The sequence below is a fragment of the Thalassophryne amazonica genome, chromosome 9 (genome assembly GCF_902500255.1).
Source record: "Thalassophryne amazonica chromosome 9, fThaAma1.1, whole genome shotgun sequence".
NCBI lineage: Eukaryota > Metazoa > Chordata > Actinopteri > Batrachoidiformes > Batrachoididae > Thalassophryne > Thalassophryne amazonica.
Window position 1 is genome coordinate 36480051 of NC_047111.1, and position 19995 is coordinate 36500045.

Consider the following 19995-nt stretch of genomic DNA (forward strand, 5'->3'; position numbering starts at 1 on the left):
ATTTCCAAAGTGAAGGCTGTGTTGATCCGGGACATAGCACTTTTTCGGCCGAAAAAGTGCTGATGTCCAAGTCTTCTGCCATTTCTCTGGTAGTCAGACGACGTCCCGGATCAACAAAGCATTCACTTTGGAAATGAACGGCACATTCCACTGTTACAGGAGTTTTCTGTCATGAAAAGACGTGCAGAGGAATTCACGCTTCGGGCCGGATGCGCACAACAAAAAGCAATGCCGTGATGAAGCCTCACAGGACATGATGTGGCATGTCCAGCTTGTCCACAATTTCTCGGATAGTCAGACGATTGAAAAGCCCCCGAAAGCCGTCTGAATCTTCCGAATGGTGCAAGAGCTGGGCATGTTAGAACATGTCCTGTGAGAACAACACAGAGGTGCTTTTGTCTCGCGCCATTACGTCCTGGATCAACACATCCTTCACTTTGGAAATGATCTGGTCGTTTCATCCTGTCGATCGCCGCTTGGAGCGAGGCGCGCCCTCTGCCATTGTGCGCCGTCTTTAAACCGGTTGTAACACTCCTTAATCTGTGTGCTCCCCATAAGATCTTCACCGAAAGCTATCTGAGTTTTCCGAATGGTTTCCACCTGGCTGTCTCTCACAGTTTCTGAAAAAATTTTGATGCAGTAAAGAGGCAGTCGATCAGCCAATTTCCTGACAATGAAAATCCGCCGAGGAGGCTGGACCACTCCTCCCACAAAGCGTGCTCACAGGCGAATGACGCAACCGACAGGCGTGAAAAAACTCACGCATGCCCACGAAGGTTCAAGCTTGGCTGATGCAATCACACATGATTCAAATCCATATAGTTTTTGCAAAAAATAAAAAGTTCGGATAGTTTTCTAACAGACTTCGTATTGCAAAATGAAATGAAGTTGTCCACACAAAACGTGAAATATGGGTTTACATTGTGTGCAGTGAAATAGAAGTCAAAGTAAATGTCAGGATCGTGATTTATTTTTTTGTTTGCTTTGTTTTTTGATTCTTTTGTTTTTTTGGTTTGCAGTTTCCATATTTTTCTGATTTGGGGTTCTATAAAGACAGCAAGGACGCACAGAGCCTATGGCGAGGCATTCAGGCTGTAACTGACTACACGCCAGCACCACAGAGCTGTGAGAGCAACTCCTCTCTGCTCAACAAGCTGAACCGCTTCTTTGCACACTTTGAAGCACTGAACACCACACAGCCACAGAAGACCCCACCCCCTCCCCACAACCAGACCCTGTGCCTCTCTGCCACCATCGTGAAGAAGACACTGGTGGCCATCAACACTCGCAAAGCAACAGGACAACATCCCTGGTTGCATGCTGAAGTACTGCACAGAGGAGCTTAAGGATGTCTTCACAGATGTCTTTAACACTTCCCTGAAGCAAGCCGTTGTTCCATCATGCTTCAAGCTGCCACCATCCTACTTCAATGACTACCATCCAGTGGCACTGACACCCATCATCATGAAGTGCTTCGAATGGCTAGTCATGTCACACATCAAATCCATCCTCCCCCCCACCCTAGACCCCCTCCCAGTTTGCATACAGAACCAAGTGATCTACAGAGGATGCAGTCACCCTCACCCATCTGGAGAAGAAGGACTCATATGTGAGAATGCTTTTCATAGACTTCAGTTCATCATTCAACACCATAACACCTCAACAGCTCATCCGCAAACTGGACAAGCTGGGGCTCAGCACTTCCCTTTGCAGCTGGCTGTTGGACTTCCTCACCCAAAGGCCACAAGCGGTCTGTGTTGGCAACAACACTTCAAGCAGCATTGTATTGAACGCAGGGGCTCCCCAAGGCTGCGTGCTCAGTCCACTGCTCTTCACATTACTGACACATGACTGCACAACAACCCATAGCACAAACCACATAGTGAAGTTTGCAGATCACACAACTCTGGTGGGGCTCATCACCAAGGGCGATGAGACTCACTACAGGGAAGAGGTCAACCTTTTGACCACATGGTGCAGAAACAACAACCTCCTGCTGAATGTCAGCAAGACCAAGGAGATTGTTGTTGACTTCCGGAAAGTTCACACCCAACACCTGCCACTGACTATCGAGGGTGCTGCTGTGGAGAGAGTGAGCAGCACAAAATTCCTGGGGGTGCACATCAGTGAAGACCTGTCCTGGACCACCAACACTGCATCACTGGCAAAGAAGGCCCAGCAGCGTCTCTACATCCTGTGCAAACTCAAGCGGGCAAGTGCTCCACCAACCATCATGAGCACTTTCTACCGTGGCACCATTGAGAGCATCCTTTCCAGCTGTGTCACTGTTTGGGGTGGAAGCTGCACTGACTACAACAGGAAAGCCCTGCACCACATGGTAAATGCAGCTGGAAGGATCATTGGTGCCTCACTCCCCTCCCTGCAAGACATATACACCACCCACCTCACCCGCAAAGCAACTACAATTGTGGGCGATGCAAGTCATCCCGCACACAACCTGTTTAGCACTCTGCCCTTCGGAAGAGGTACAGGAGCCTCCAGTCCTAGACCACCAGACTCACAAAGAGCTTCATCCACCAGGCTGTGAGATTATTGAACTCTCTCCCCCCAGCTCCACCCAGGCTTTCAAGAAGCTAAATATATATATATATATATATATATATATACATACGAGGTCTGTTAGAACAGTATTGTACCTTTTATTTTTTTCAAAAACTATATGGATTTGATTCATATGTTTTTATGTCAACCAAGCTTGAACCTTCGTGCGCATGCGTGAGTTTTTCCACGCCTGACGGTTGCGTCATTCGCCTGTGGGCAGGCTTTGAGTGAGCACTGCTCCACCCCTCTCGTCGTTCATTGCGTTTTCATTGTGAGGAAATGGCAGAATGATATGGGCTTTTTTTTCCATCAGAATTTTTTCAGAAACTGTTAGAGACAGGCAGCTGGAAACCATTCTAAAAATTTATCTGGCTTTCGGTGAAAATTTTACGGGCTTCACAGAGAATAAGGAGTGTTACTACAGCTTTAAGGACGGCCCACAATGGCGCACGGCGTGCCGCGCTTCGAGCCGCCATCGAGAGGCAGAAACCACCACATCATTTATAAACGGATCGCTGTGTGGAGCCGGGACCGTCGTGTGCGATTTCTCTGGTTATCACAAGAGCTGGACATCAGCCATTTTCCACTTTTAACAAGAGATTTTGTCATGGAAAGCCGCGCGGAGGCTTCGCGCGTCATGACCGATTCGCTGATGAAGCGAGACAAAGGAACACCCCCGTTTTGGAGTGTCAGAGGACAATCCCAGCTCTCCACAATTTCTCTTATACTCACTCGACTGGTAAGCACTGAAAGCCGAGATAGGCATGTCCCAACTTGTCCTCTAACACTCCAACATCCCCAGTCAGGGTCAACAGCTCCCCACCCGCACCATAAACAGTGCTAGTGGAGAGCTCCTTCCGCCTCTTAAGGTGTCGGACGGTTTGCCAGAATCTCTTCGAGGCTGACCAATAGTCCTCCTCCATAGCCTCCCCGAACTCCTCCCAGACCCGAGTTTTTGCCTCTGCGACCACACAGGCTGCGGCATGCTTGGCCTGCCGGTACCTGTCAGCTGCCTCTGGGGTCCCACCTACCAACAAAGATAAGTAGGACTCCTTCTTCAGCTTGACGGCATCCCTTACTTCCGGTGTCCACCACTGAGTTCGGGGATTGCTGCCACGACAGGCACCAGAGACCTTGCGACCACAGCTATGAGCGGCCGCATCAACAATGGAGGTGGAGAACATGGTCCACTTGGACTCCATATCTCCAACCTCCCCAGGGATCTGGGAGAAGCTCTCCCGGAGGTGGGAGTTGAAGACCTCGCTGACAGAGAGTTCCGCCAGTCGTTCCCAGCAGACCCTCACAATACGTTTGGGCCTGCCAGATCTGACCGGCTTCCTCCCCTCCCAGCGGATCCAACTCACCACCAGGTGGTGATCGGTCGACAGCTCTGCCCCTCTCTTCACTCGAGTGTCTGAGACACGTGACCGAAGGTCAGATGATACGACTACAAAGTCGATCATCGACCTCCGGCTCAGGGTGTCCTGGTGCCACGTGCACTTATGGACACCCTTGTGCTCGAACATGGTGTTCATGATGGACAAACTGTGACTAGCACAGAAGTCCAACAACTGAACACCACTTGGGTTCAGATCGGGGAGGCCATGCTTCCTGATCACCCCCCTTCCAGGTCTCACTGTCGCCGCCCACGTGGGCGTTGAAATCCCCCAGGAGAACAATGGAGTCCCCAGTCGGAGCGCTATCTAGTACCCCTCCCAGGGACTTCAGGAAGGTCGGGTACTCTGCACTGCTGCTCGGCCCATAGGCCGAGACAACGGTGAGAGACCTGTCCCCGACCCGAAGGCCTAGGGACGCGACCCTCTCGTTCACCGGAGTGAACTCCAACACATGGCGACTGAGCTGGGGAGCAATAAGCAATGCAACCCCAGCTCTCTGCCTCTCCCCCTGGGCAACCCCAGAAAAATGAAGCATCCAGCCCCTCTCCAGGAGTTGGGTACCAGAGCCCAAGCTGTGCGTGGAGGTGAGCCCGACTATCTCTAGTCGGTATCTCTCAACCTCCCGCACAAGCTCAGGCGCCTTCCCCCCTAGCGAGGTGACATTCCACGTCCCAACAGCCAGGGGCTGTGAGCATGGACCGGGCCACTCGCCCTCGACCGCCACCCGATCCTCTCTGCACCCGACCCCCATGGCCCCCTCTGCAGGTGGTGAACCCACAGGAGGTCGGGCCCACGTCGCTCTTTTGGGCTGAGCCCAGCCGGGCCCCATGGGCTAAGGCCCGACCTCAAGGTGCTCAACCCAGGCCTGGCTCCAGGGTGGGATCCCGGCTCCGCCATACCGTGCGACGTCTCGGTCCTTGATTTTTTACTGGTCATGGAGGTGTACATATATATATGTGTGTGTGTATATACACTCAACAAAAATATAAACGCAACACTTTTGGTTTTGCTCCCATTTTGTATGAGATGAACTCAAAGATCTAAAACTTTTTCCACATACACAATATCACCATTTCCCTCAAATATTGTTCACAAACCAGTCTAAATCTGTGATAGTGAGCACTTCTCCTTTGCTGAGATAATCCATCCCACCTCACAGGTGTGCCATACCAAGATGCTGATTAGACACCATGATTAGTGCACAGGTGTGCCTTAGACTGTCCACAATAAAAGGCCACTCTGAAAGGTGCAGTTTTGTTTTATTGGGGGGGGGGGGATACCAGTCAGTATCTGGTGTGACCACCATTTGCCTCATGCAGTGCAACACATCTCCTTCGCATAGAGTTGATCAGGTTGTCAATTGTGGCCTGTGGAATGTTGGTCCACTCCTCTTCAATGGCTGTGCCAAGTTGCTGGATATTGGCAGGAACTGGTACACGCTGTCGTATACGCTGGTCCAGAGCATCCCAAACATGCTCAATGGATGACATGTCCGGTGAGTATGCCGGCCATGCAAGAACTGGGACATTTTCAGCTTCCAAGAATTGTGTACAGATCCTCGCAACATGGGGCCCTGCATTATCCTGCTGCAACATGAGGTGATGTTCTTGGATGTATGGCACAACAATGGGCCTCCGGATCTCGTCACGGTATCTCTGTGCATTCAAAATGCCATCAATAAAATGCACCTGTGTTCTTCGTCCATAACAGATGCCTGCCCATGCCATAACCCCACTGCCACCATGGGCCACTCGATCCACAACATTGACATCAGAAAACCGCTCACCCACACGACGCCACACACGCTGTCTGCCATCTGCCCTGAACAGTGTGAACTGGGATTCATCCGTGAAGAGAACACCTCTCCAACGTGCCAAACGCCAGCGAATGTGAGCATTTGCCCACTCAAGTCGGTTACGACGATGAACTGGAGTCAGGTCGAGACCCCGATGAGGACGACGAGCATGCAGATGAGCTTCCCTGAGACGGTTTCTGACAGTTTGTGCAGAAATTCTTTGGTTATGCAAACCGATTGTTTCAGCAGGTGTCCGAGTGGCTGGTCTCAGACGATCTTGGAGGTGAACATGCTGGATGTGGAGGTCCTGGGCTGGTGTGGTTACACGTGGTCTGCGGTTGTGAGGCTGGTTGGATGTACTGCCAAATTCTCTGAAACGCCTTTGGAGACGGCTTATGGTAGAGAAATGAACATTCAATACACGAGCAACAGCTCTGGTTGACATTCCTGCTGTCAGCATGCCAATTGCACGCTCCCTCAAATCTTGCGACATCTGTGGCATTGTGCTGTGTGATAAAACTGCACCTTTCAGAGTGGCCTTTTATTGTGGGCAGTCTAAGGCACACCTGTGCACTAATCATGGTGTCTAATCAGCATCTTGATATGGCACACCTGTGAGGTGGGATGGATTATCTCAGCAAAGGAGAAGTGCTCACTATCACAGATTTAGACTGGTTTATGAACAATATTTGAGGGAAATGGTGATATTGTGTATGTGGAAAAGGTTTTAGAACTTTGAGTTCATCTCATACAAAATGGGAGCAAAACCAAAAGTGTTGCGTTTATATTTTTGTTGAGTGTATATATATATATATATATATATATATATATATATATATATATATATATATATATATATATATATATATATATATAATTTCCACAATTTCTCGGCTAGTCACACAATTGAAAAGCCACTGAAAACCATCTGAATCTTCCGAATGGTGGAAGAGGTGGACATGTCACAGCATGTCTTGTGAGACTTCAACACGGTGGCGCTTTTGCTCCGCCATCAGCTTCATGCCAAAGCCAACGGCATGAATTTCGCTGCAACTCTTTTCATGGCCGCATCTTCTGTTGCAGTGGAATGTGCCAGAAAAGTGCTGATGTCCACCTCTTCCGCAATTTCTCGGATAGTCACACGACGGTCTCACATCACCACAGCGTTCACTTTGGAAATGTTCTGATCATTTCAGAGTGTTGATGGCCGACCGGAGTGCGGCGTGCTCTCCACCGTTGTGCAGACGTCTTTAAACCGGTTGTACCGCTCCTTAATCTGTGTGATGCTCATTCTGTTGTTTATAAATTCATAAAATATCATATGACAAGGATCTATTTTAGCTGTTTATATAAAACAAATAATGAATGTTTTTACATTTTTTCAATGAAACGAATATTTAATTTGGTGAAAGTTGGAACAAACCATTTCATATATATATATATATATATATATATATATATGAGAGAGAGATTAATTCTAAAATAAGACAAAAAATTTAATTTGATGAAATTAAATTTCTTTGTACTCCATAAACCATAATGGAGTAGTTAAATCAAATCAAATCAAATCAATTTTATTTATATAGCGCCAAATCACAACAAACATACAATAACTTCAGTTTTATCTGAGTTTAAAAGCAGGAAATTAGAGGTCATCCATGTCTTTATGTCTGTAAGACAATCCTGCAGTTTAGCTAATTGGTGTGTGTCCTCTGGCTTCATGGATAGATAAAGCTGGGTATCATCTGCGTAACAATGAAAATTTAAGCAATGCTGTCTAATAATACTGCCTAAGGGAAGCATGTTACTAGTTACTAGTTTGGGAGGTCCTGCAACTTATACTCCAGTTCACCTCATACCCTGAAAAATCATGTGTTCCTTTTAAAAGTAATAACTACAGTAAGTTTTTTGGGGGGTTCCCAGGAATCAATGCATTCAGCAAAAGAAACTCCAACAATGAAAGAATAATTTCCATTAATAAAAGTACATTAAATACTTCGACTCCATTGAGACACTCTTTAATATATGGTGCCCTCACTTCTTTCTCTCAGGGGTGTAAAGAATAAAATCAGGACTTCTGTCAGGGTTAAACCTGTTTAACCTGTTGGTGACGTCATCCCACTGAGAGATGACGTCACCAACAGCCGTGTCTGTGCATCGACGTCACACATCAATCAATCAATCAACTTTTTTCTTATATAGCGCCAAATCACAACAAACAGTTGCCCCAAGGCGCTCCATATTGTAAGGCAAGGCCATACAATAATTATGAAAAACCCCAACGGTCAAAACGACCACCTATGAGCAAGCACTTGGCCACAGTGGGAAGGAAAAACTCCCTTTTAACAGGAAGAAACCTCCAGCAGAACCAGGCTCAGGGAGGGGCAGTCTTCTGCTGAGACTGGTTGGGGCTGAGGGAAAGAACCAGGAAAAAGACATGCAGAGAAGGGGGGCAGAGATCGATCACTAATGATTAAATGCAGAGTGATGCATACGGAGCAAAAAGAGAAAGAAACAGTGCATCATGGGAACCCCCCCACAGTCTACGTCTAAAGCAACATAACCAAGGGATGGTCCAGGGTCACCCGATCCAGCCCTAACTATAAGCCTTAGCGAAAAGGAAAGTTTTAAGCCTAATCTTAAAAGTAGAGAGGGTATCTGTCTCCCTGATCTGAATTGGGAGCTGGTTCCACAGGAGAGGAGCCTGAAAGCTGAAGGCTCTGCCTCCCATTCTACTCTTACAAACCCTAGGAACTACAAGTAAGCCCGCAGTCTGAGAGCGAAGCGCTCTAATGGGGTAATATGGTACTACGAGGTCCCTAAGATAAGATGGGACCTGATTATTCAAAACCTTATAAGTAAGAAGAAGAATTTTAAATTCTATTCTAGAATTAACAGGAAGCCAATGAAGAGAGGCCAACACGGGTGAGATATGCTCTCTCCTGCTAGTCCCCGTCAGTACTCTAGCTGCAGCATTCTGAACCAACTGAAGGCTTTTTAGGGAACTTGTAGGACAACCTGATAATAATGAATTACAATAGTCCAGCCTAGAGGAAATAAATGCATGAATTAGTTTTTCAGCATCACTCTGAGACAAGACCTTTCTGATTTTAGAGATATTGCGTAAATGCAAAAAGGCAGTCCTACATATTTGTTTAATATGCGCTTTGAATGACATATCCTGATCAAAAATGACTCCAAGATTTCTCACAGTATTACTAGAGATCAGGGAAATGCCATCCAGAGTAACGATCTGGTTAGACACCATGCTTCTAAGATTTGTGGGGCCAAGTACAATAACTTCAGTTTTATCTGAGTTTAAAAGCAGGAAATTAGAGGTCATCCATGTCTTTATGTCTGTAAGACAATCCTGCAGTTTAGCTAATTGGTGTGTGTCCTCTGGCTTCATGGATAGATAAAGCTGGGTATCATCTGCGTAACAATGAAAATTTAAGCAATGCTGTCTAATAATACTGCCTAAGGGAAGCATGTTACTAGTTACTAGTTTGGGAGGTCCTGCAACTTATACTCCAGTTCACCTCATACCCTGAAAAATCATGTGTTCCTTTTTAAAAGTAATAACTACAGTAAGTTTTTTGGGGGGTTCCCAGGAATCAATGCATTCAGCAAAAGAAACTCCAACAATGAAAGAATAATTTCCATTAATAAAAGTACATTAAATACTTCGACTCCATTGAGACACTCTTTAATATATGGTGCCCTCACTTCTTTCTCTCAGGGGTGTAAAGAATAAAATCAGGACTTCTGTCAGGGTTAAACCTGTTTAACCTGTTGGTGACGTCATCCCACTGAGAGATGACGTCACCAACAGCCGTGTCTGTGCATCGACGTCACACATCAATCAATCAATCAACTTTTTTCTTATATAGCGCCAAATCACAACAAACAGTTGCCCCAAGGCGCTCCATATTGTAAGGCAAGGCCATACAATAATTATGAAAAACCCCAACGGTCAAAACGACCACCTATGAGCAAGCACTTGGCCACAGTGGGAAGGAAAAAACTCCCTTTTAACAGGAAGAAACCTCCAGCAGAACCAGGCTCAGGGAGGGGCAGTCTTCTGCTGAGACTGGTTGGGGCTGAGGGAAAGAACCAGGAAAAAGACATGCAGAGAAGGGGGGCAGAGATCGATCACTAATGATTAAATGCAGAGTGATGCATACGGAGCAAAAAGAGAAAGAAACAGTGCATCATGGGAACCCCCCCACAGTCTACGTCTAAAGCAACATAACCAAGGGATGGTCCAGGGTCACCCGATCCAGCCCTAACTATAAGCCTTAGCGAAAAGGAAAGTTTTAAGCCTAATCTTAAAGTAGAGAGGGTATCTGTCTCCCTGATCTGAATTGGGAGCTGGTTCCACAGGAGAGGAGCCTGAAAGCTGAAGGCTCTGCCTCCCATTCTACTCTTACAAACCCTAGGAACCAGAAGTAAGCCCGCAGTCTGAGAGCGAAGCGCTCTAATGTGGTAATATGGTACTACGAGGTCCCTAAGATAAGATGGGACCTGATTATTCAAAACCTTATAAGTAAGAAGAAGAATTTTAAATTCTATTCTAGAATTAACAGGAAGCCATGAAGAGAGGCCAACACGGGTGAGATATGCTCTCCCTGCTAGTCCCCGTCAGTACTCTAGCTGCAGCATTCTGAACCAACTGAAGGCTTTTTAGGGAACTTTTAGGACAACCTGATAATAATGAATTACAATAGTCCAGCCTAGAGGAAATAAATGCATGAATTAGTTTTTCAGCATCACTCTGAGACAAGACTTTCTGATTTTAGAGATATTGCGTAAATGCAAAAAGGCAGTCCTACATATTTGTTTAATATGCGCTTGAATGACATATCCTGATCAAAAATGACTCCAAGATTTCTCACAGTATTACTAGAGATCAGGGAAATGCCATCCAGAGTAACGATCTGGTTAGACACCATGCTTCTAGATTTGTGGGGCCAAGTACAATACTTCAGTTTTATCTGAGTTTAAAAGCAGGAAATTAGAGGTCATCCATGTCTTTATGTCTGTAAGACAATCCTGCAGTTTAGCTAATGGTGTGTATCCTCTGGCTTCATGGATAGATAAAGCTGGGTATCATCTGCCTAACAATGAAAATTTAAGCAATACCGTCTAATAATACTGCCTAAGGGAAGCATGTATAAAGTGATAAATTGGTCCTAGCACAGAACCTGTGGAACTCCATAATTAACTTTAGTCTGTGAAGAAGATTCCCCATTTACATGAACAAACTGTAATCTATTAGACAAATATGATTCAAACCACCGCAGCGCAGTGCCTTTAATACCTATGACATGCTCTAATCTCTGTAATAAAATTTTATGGTCAACAGTATCAAAAGCAGCACTGAGGTCCAACAGACAAGCACAGAGATAAGTCCACTGTCCGAAGCCATAAGAAGATCATTTGTAACCTTCACTAATGCTGTTTCTGTACTATGATGAATTCTAAAACCTGACTGAAACTCTTCAAATAGGACCATTCCTCTGCAGGTGATCAGTAGCTGTTTACAACTACCCTCTCAAGAATCTTTGAGAGAAAAGGAAGGTTGGAGATTGGCCTATAATTAGCTAAGATAGCTGGGTCAAGTGATGGCTTTTTTAAGTAATGGTTTAATTACTGCCACCTTAAAGGCCTGTGGTACATAACCAACTAACAAAGATAGATTGATCATATGTAAGATTGAAGCATTAAATAATGGTAGGACTTCCTTGAGCAGCCTGGCAGGAATGGGGTCTAATAAACATGTTGATGGTTTGGATGAAGTAACTAATGAAAATAACTCAGACAGAACAATCGGAGAGAAGAGTCTAACCACATACCGGCATCACTGAAAGCAGCCAAGATAACGATACATCTTTGGGATGGGTTGAGTAAATTTTTTCTCTATAGTCCAAATGTTTAGCAAAGAAAGTCAGAAGTCATTACTAGTTAAGTTAATGGAATACTCAGCTCAATAGAGCTCTGACTCTTTGTCAGCCTGGCTACAGTGCTGAAAAGAAACCTGGGGTTGTTCTTATTTTCTTCAATTAGTGATGAGTAGAAAGATGTCCTAGCTTTACGGAGGGCTTTTTTATAGAGCAACAAACTCTTTTTCCAGGCTAAGTGAAGATCTTCTAAATTAGTGAGACGCCATTTCCTCTCCAACTTACGGGTTATCTGCTTTAAGCTACGAGTTTGTGAGTTATACCACGGAGTCAGACACTTCTGATTTAAAGCTCTCTTTTTCAGAGGAGCTACAGCATCCAAAGTTGTCTTCAATGAGGATGTAAAACTATTGACGAGATACTCTAACTCCCTTACAGAGTTTAGGTAGCTACTCTGCACTGTGTTGGTATATGACATTAGAGAACATAAAGAAGGAATCATATCCTTAAACCTAGTTACAGCGCTTTCTGAAAGACTTCTAGTGTAATGAAACTTATTCCCCACTGCAGGGTAGTCCATCAGGGTAAATGTAAATGTTATTAAAAAATGATCAGACAGAAGGGAGTTTTCAGGGAATACTGTTAAGTCTTCTATTTCCATACCATAAGTCAGAACAAGATCTAAGATATGATTAAAGTGGTGGGTGGACTCATTTACTTTTTGAGCAAAGCCGATAGAGTCTAATAATAGATTAAATGCAGTGTTGAGGCTGCCATTCTCAGCATCTGTGTGGATGTTAAAATCGCCCACTATAATTATTTTATCTGAGCTAAGCACTAAGTCAGACAAAAGGTCTGAAAATTCACAGAGAAACTCACAGTAACGACCAGGTGGACGATAGATAATAACAAATAAACTGGTTTTTGGGACTTCCAATTGGATGGACAAGACTAAGAGACAAGCTTTCAAATGAATTAAAGCTCTGTCTAGGTTTTTGATTAATTAATAAGCTGGAATGGAAGATTGCTGCTAATCCTCTGCCCCGGCCCGTGCTACGAGCATTCTGACAGTTAGTGTGACTCGGGGGTGTTGACTCATTTAAACTAACATATTCATCCTGCTGTAACCAGGTTTCTGTAGGCAGAATAAATCAATACGTTGATCAATTATTATATCATTTACCAACAGGGACTTAGAAGAGAGAGACCTCAATGTTTAATAGACCACATTTAACTGTTTTAGTCTGTGTGCAATTGAAGGTGCTATATTATTTTTTTCTTTTTTGAATTTTTATGCTTAATAGATTTTTGCTGTTAGTGGTGGTCTGGGAGAGCAGGCAACCGTCTCTACGGGGATGGGGTAATGAGGGATGGCAGGGGGAGAGAAGCTGCAGAGAGGTGTATAAGACCACAGCTTCTGCCTCCTGGTCCCAAACGCTAGACAGTCACAGTTTGGAGGATCCACGAAATTGGCCAGATTTCTAGAAATGAGAGCTGCTCCATCTAAAGTGGGATGGATGCCGTCCTCTCCTAACAAGACCAGGTTTTCCCCCAGAGCTTTGCCAATTATCAATGAAGCCCACCTCATTTTTTGGACACCACTCAGACAGCCAGCAATTCAAGGAGAACATGCGGCCTAAACATGTCACTCAACCGGTCTGATTGGGGAGGGGCCCAGAGAAAACAACAGAGTCCGACATTGTTTTTGCAAAGTTACACACCGATTTAATGTTAATTTTAGTGACCTCCGATTGGCGTAACCGAGTGTCATTACTGCCGACGTGAATTACAATCTTACCAAATTTACGCTTAGCCTTAGCCAGCAATTTCAAATGTCCTTCGATGTCGCCTGCTCTGGCCCCCCGGAAGACAATTGACTATGGTTGCTGGTGTCGCTAACTTCACATTTCTCAAAACAGAGTCGCCAATAACCAGAGTTTGATCCTCGGCGAGTGTATCGTCGAGTGGGGAAAAACGGTTAGAGATGTGAACGGGTTGACGGTGTACACCGGGGCTTCTGTTTAGGGCCTACGCTTCCTCCTCACAGTCACCCAGTCAGCATGCTTTCCCGACTGCCCGGGATCTGCCAGGGGGGAACTAACGGACGGCTAAGCTACCTTGGTCCGCACCCGACTACAGGGGCCGGGCTAGCTGTAGAAATTTGCCACGGTGCGGAGCCGAGCCTCCAATTCGCCCAGCCTGGCCTCCAAAGCTACGAATAGCTGCACTTATTACAAGTACCGTTACTGCTAAAGGATGGCCGAGGAATAACTAAACATTTCACAACAGAGCAGAAAGTGCGGGAGAGACAGGAGAAGCCGCCATGCTAAATCGGCTAAGAGCTAGTAGCTACGCTAAGCTAGCGGATTCCCAAAAACACACAAAGTGAATAATGTGCAAATAATCCAGAGGTGATTCAGCAGAAGGAGTGCCCCAATCAAGGCACCAAACAGGCCATGAAGCAGCAGAGGCAACGCACGACAACAGCGAACGCACGACAACGGTGCTAAAATAAAATAAAAAAAAACAAATAAAAAAAAAACGAAAGCGTTAGCAAGCTAGTTAGCTTGCCAACGCTAATGAAAGTTAGCTGATAAAAGTGCTCCGTCGCGATGTTTCGACCGTTAGAGGTCTTCCTTAGGCGTTGGAGCACAGTAAAAAAGTTAAAAAAGTAAAAAGGTAAAAAAGTCTTGAAAAAGACTGTTAGTTCAAGTCCAAAGCAGCAGGTAGCAGTCTCTGTGTAAACAGTCCCAACAGAGAGCCAAAATTCTGATGCCATCATCACACATGAACAGGGCTTTTGGACTGAGACAGCAGAGTGTGAATGCCGTCTCAGGTTATATCTCGGCGATGGCGGGCATCGGGGCCTTAAACCTTCTGGACTGCGTGCAAGAGCTGCGACAGCCAGACAGCTGGACGGACACCACGTGCACCTGACTGCAGACAGTGGCGTGTGCTTGTGCACCAGCTGACATTATAACTACATGTTTGACTGCAGCTGCACGCTTCGCTTCATGTGTCTTTACTTTGGAGCCTCTGGCTGTCTGCACGGAGCGTACGGGAGGATCCTGACTGCGACTGCTGTCTTTAGGGCGACTCTCAGGATGATGGTCATGCAGAGGTCGTACTTCACTGGAGAGCTGCTGTGCAGACGTGCTGACAGAGATGAATGCTTTGTGAGAGGAATACTACCACCCTGTCTTCTTCTTCCCCTCTTCACTCCATCCTCTGCGTACAAGCTGAGCTGCAGTGAGGAAGGAGTCCTCCTGATTGAGCTCATCCCATTCTGGAAGTCTCAGTGTAGCTGACGTCTGATCCGTGTTGGGAGCCGCGGTCTCTGTTTTGATGACACCCTCCATAGTTATCCCCCTCAGCCTTTGTGGTGAAGGATTACCTGGTATGGGGTAGTTGTCGTAGTTGCATTGGAGTATCTATAAATGACATTTTGCAATGCATTATATGAGATTTAGACACGAAACAGAAAATGGTTGTTTAATTTAGTGATTACAAAATAATCACAATGCAAAAAAGTGCCTCTGTATCAAGATATTAAATTTCAACAGAAAATAATTTCACTAGTATGTTTCTGTTGTGGTTCCTGTTGTTTGAGAGCATAAATCTCGATAAATAAATAAATTACATTTCAATGAAACAAGTTTTGCCTGACCTGGAATAAAAACCATTAAATATTAGAGCAAAATCCATAAAATAATTTCATTTTGCATGTCATAATATTGGCAGCATGGTGGCTTAGTGGTTACCACTGATGCCTCACAGCAAGAAGGTTGTGGGATCGCGTCCCACCCTTTCTCTGTGGAGTTTGCATGTTCTCCCCGTGTTTGCATGGGTTCCCTCCAGGTGCTCCGGCTTCCTCCCACATCCAAAAACAAGCAGATTAGATGGATTAGAAACATTAAATTGACCATAGGCGTCCATGCGAGTGTGAATCTTTGTGTGTCTGTATGTGACCCTGTGACAGACTGGCATCCTGTCCAGGGTGTACAACACCTCACACCCCATGACTGCTGGGATAGGCTCCAGGCCGCCCAAATTGGAGTAAGCAGGTATAAGAAATGGGTGTATGTATGTCATAACAGGAAGACAGAGGACGGGAATGAGAGGAACTGGAGTAGCCAGTAAACCAGTAGCGAGCAATATATCTGGTATTTATATTTATGTTGGCAAATTGTGTTTTTACTTTTACTTTTGATGCTCTGTGTGCTTCTTACCCTGTGTGCTGCTGTACAATGCTGCTGGAACCTCAGTTTCCCTGAGGGAGTCTTCCCAAGTTCTGTCTAATCTAATCTAATATCTCACCTCTTGAGATGGTGAGGAGCTTTGCTCATTCAAATCAGTGACATATGCATATTGTTAAGTAAGGAGCCCATATTATTATATTATCAGACCATGTTTAACATTATTGTAATTATGAAATTTAGTGAACATTTAAATATATGTAAATTTTGTTTGTGTGTTCTCAGAAGTTTTTTTTCTGTGCTATGTCACCAGTATGAATTGTTTTAATGCAGCAAAGATTGTGACATGAATCAAATGGTATTTAAATTGCAAAACTCATACAGCAGCATTGGCATCTCATACAATATTAAAAGTAATGCTAGTTGATGTAAAAATTATAAGCTTGAATTGGTTGTTGGTCATCAAACAACATTAGTAGTCCATGAATGAGTAATACTGCAAGAGACTGCATTCAGTGTGTTTTTTGTTGTTGTTGTTTTTAAGACAAGGAAATGTGTGCTTCAAAACTGTGCATTTGTGATTTTGTATAAACTAACAGCAACAATAGATGATGATTGAATTTCTGAAAAAAAAATAAAGATTGGGGACATTTTTACTTTAACGAAATTCAAAAAATCATGTTCACCTGATGAGCAGCTGGTTCCTATGTGTGTCCCGGCCCACCATGTCAGAGGACACAGATCATCGCTCTCATCTGTGCAGATGCAAACAGCAGCATAAATTCTCACAAATTATATTTAACTGCAACAAACGATTGTGTGGCTGCAGAGTCACAAACCTGATCTCAGTGTGTGTGATCCTCATGTTGGTCCTGTTTGAACAGAAGGCTTGGCTGCAAGTGTCACCGAGTAACTCTGCCTGTGACTCCACCCCCGACCACGCACAAACACAATAAGCATCTCACAGGTCAATCTAGATTTTATTCAGACTGCACACACATTTAAAACAGTATCTGTGACATTTTGGACCCCACAGGTAAATGTGAAGTTTTCTCAGTGTTTCCTTCACAACATCCTCTCATGTTCTCCACTGCAGTTATTACAGTCTGTCATCATCATCATCATCATCAATCCTGCCCTTCACCAGCATCAATGAAGAATAAAGCAAGCAGTGAAAAATTTGTCACGAATGACATTTTTTAAAGCAGAAAACCATATCTACCTGCACTGGAGATGATTGCAAAACTGTTTAAAATTTCCTTCCTTACCTCACCACTGTGGAACCATCTGTGTTTTATGTAAGTATTCCAACATCTTGCTGTTGTGGACTTCTGTTTGTTTTTGTTGCTTTTATTTATTTCTTGTATTTGCCTGTTTGTATTTTGTTTTGGACTGTCTTTTGTTTCCCTGAATAAAGTATTGAGTTGGGGTGATGATGGAATTCCTGAATGGTTAATGTAATGTTTTTATGAAACCAACTGAATAAAAGCTGACAGTCAACATTACAACCACACCTTGATTAATTCCAACTCCCTGCTCCCCTGCTTTTCTCCCTTTATATACCACCCCTTAGGCACATATTGCAGTGTTTTGGGATTACCTTTCATTGCTATGCTGATGATACTCAGTTATACATGCTGATAACTGCTGTTAATCTCATCCACCAAAAATCCATAGAAGATTGCCTTGCATCAGTGAAAAGCTGGATGTCTAGCAGTTTCCCACTTTTAAACTCTGATAAGACTGAAATGATGGTTCTTGGTACAGTGAGACATCAGCATCAATTTGACCAGTTAACGCTTAGCATAGGCTTGTGTGTCATACATCACACTGACAGAGTGTCATCACACTGACAGAGTGGGGTAATTTTTGATCCTACATTGTCCTTTGAGCTCCACATTAGAGATATTACGAGGACTGCTTTCATCCACCTGTGAAATATAGCGAAGATTCGTCCCATCCTGTCTATGGCTGATACTGAGACCCGGATTCATGCATTTGTCTCTTCTAGATTGGACTACTGCTATTTTCTGGTTTACTGTAGTCCAGCATTAGGGCTCTCCAGTTGGTTCAAATATTGCTGCCAGACTTTTGACATGAAGCATAAAGTTTGGTCACATTACACCCATTTTGGCATCTCTTTACTGGCTTCCTGTTCCTATGAGATCAGAATTTTAGGTTCTGCTACTAGCCTATAAAATTGTTCACCGGCTTTCACCTCCCTACCTAGCTGACGTAATTAAACCCTACGTACCGGCCTTGGCTTTGCATTCTCAGGGTGCAGGACTACTTTGTGTCCCTAAGGTGAATAAAAAGTCTGCAGGTTATAGAGCTTTCTCTTATCGTGCCCCTTTTCTGTGGAATGATCTCCCTGTGTCAATAAAACAGTCAGATTCTGTAGAGACTTTCAAGTTCAGACTTAAGATGCACTTATTTTCCCTTTTGTATGGCTACTAGCATACTGGCATAGTATGTTATTATGCTTTTTACCCTTATAAATTCATTTTATTAGGAAACGGAGCGGGTCATGGCCTCAACGTTATCTAAATTCTGTCTTTTAGTGAAGCTTAGGGCTAGTGGCCGGCGATCACCTTAGTATTTCTTCTGTTTTTCTTCTTGCTTAATACTGACAAATTATACTGTATTTATTGTCTTTACAATGCCTGATTCTGTTTTCTTCTCTCTGTTTGGGGTGTGGCTCCATCCAGAGATGGGTGTGGTGTCTGTTTCTGTCGCCCTCCTATCCTGTATATTCGTTTTGTAAATTGTTTTGTAAATTGTGTTGGTAGCATGGCCCAAGCAGAGGGTCGCCCCTTTGAGTTTGGTCTGCTTGAGGTTTCTTCCTCAAAATATCAGAGGGAGTTTTTCCTTACCACTGTCACCTGTGTGCTTGCTCTAGGGGTTAGTAAGGTTAGACCTTACTTGTGTGAAGCGCCTTGAGGCAACTTTGTTGTGATTTGGCGCTATATAAATGAAAATAAATTGAAATTTAATTGAAATTGAAATGACTTATTCACTTATAAACCTGACTTTACATGTTAAAAATAAAATAAAAACTCACCGCTCTGCAGGCTTCACCTCAGGTCATGACATATCTGGAGGGGGTTGAATGCATTGCAACCCCCTTGAACCACTGACCAGTGTTGTGATAAAATATGACAAAGGTGTTGCATGAATGGCTGATTGATGAATGCTGCAGCATGCAGAATAAGTGACTCCAGTTCACAGCTCAGCTCATTTGACTGAATCACTTTCCTCACAAGATGTCCAAAGTTTAAAATAAAAATTGTGAGAGTCAGTGTTTACCTTCTCAGACTGGCTTAGAATAAAAGGAAAAAGGCTTCCAATTTTTTTTTTTATTTACATGGAAATGGGGCATGCACCCAACAGTCACAACTCTCACCTTCACCTGAAACTAAAAGCTGTCACATCAAGTGGGAAGTCTTCACACTTTTGACCACCTGAAAGCAGGTTTAAAGTCTACTGTAGTGACTTTGTAGTAAGAACACAGCACTCAGATGCACCTTCATCATGCATGTACACTTTGCACACAGTGATGCACAATGACACATAATAATGACATGAAACTGAATTAAACACAAAAGAAAAAAAAGATTTAATGGGGAACAAACACAAATTTAATACCTCTGAATTGTACATATTTTAAGACGATTTGTCCTCTTCGTCTTCGGGTTATGTAGCGATGAATAATGAAGGATTTAATTTTTACAAGTTGTTAAACATTGTAGTAAAAATGTATCAGCTGTTAACAACCCATGCTTTTATAAAGAAATGCATTAGAAACAAGAATCACACACTCCAACCTGATAACAGACAAAGAAGGCTCACTCCATTTGTGACACAGGGCACACTGCTTGCACCATTTGACAATAGACAAACAACCCTACCTTAAAAAGTACTGTGTTCTGTGTTTCTGTCTCATGCAGTCAGCGTACACTCTTCACACAGTGTTGTTAAAGAACACAATATCTCCACAGGTATTTTTTATCCATCATGGATGGTTGGAAGGATGGATGGATGAGATTTATTGTCATTGTCATTACAAGTGTAAGAGCAATGAGATTACGTCCACACTCAAATTGCCACAGACAAGATACAGCAATTAATCAACAATTATTACTTGT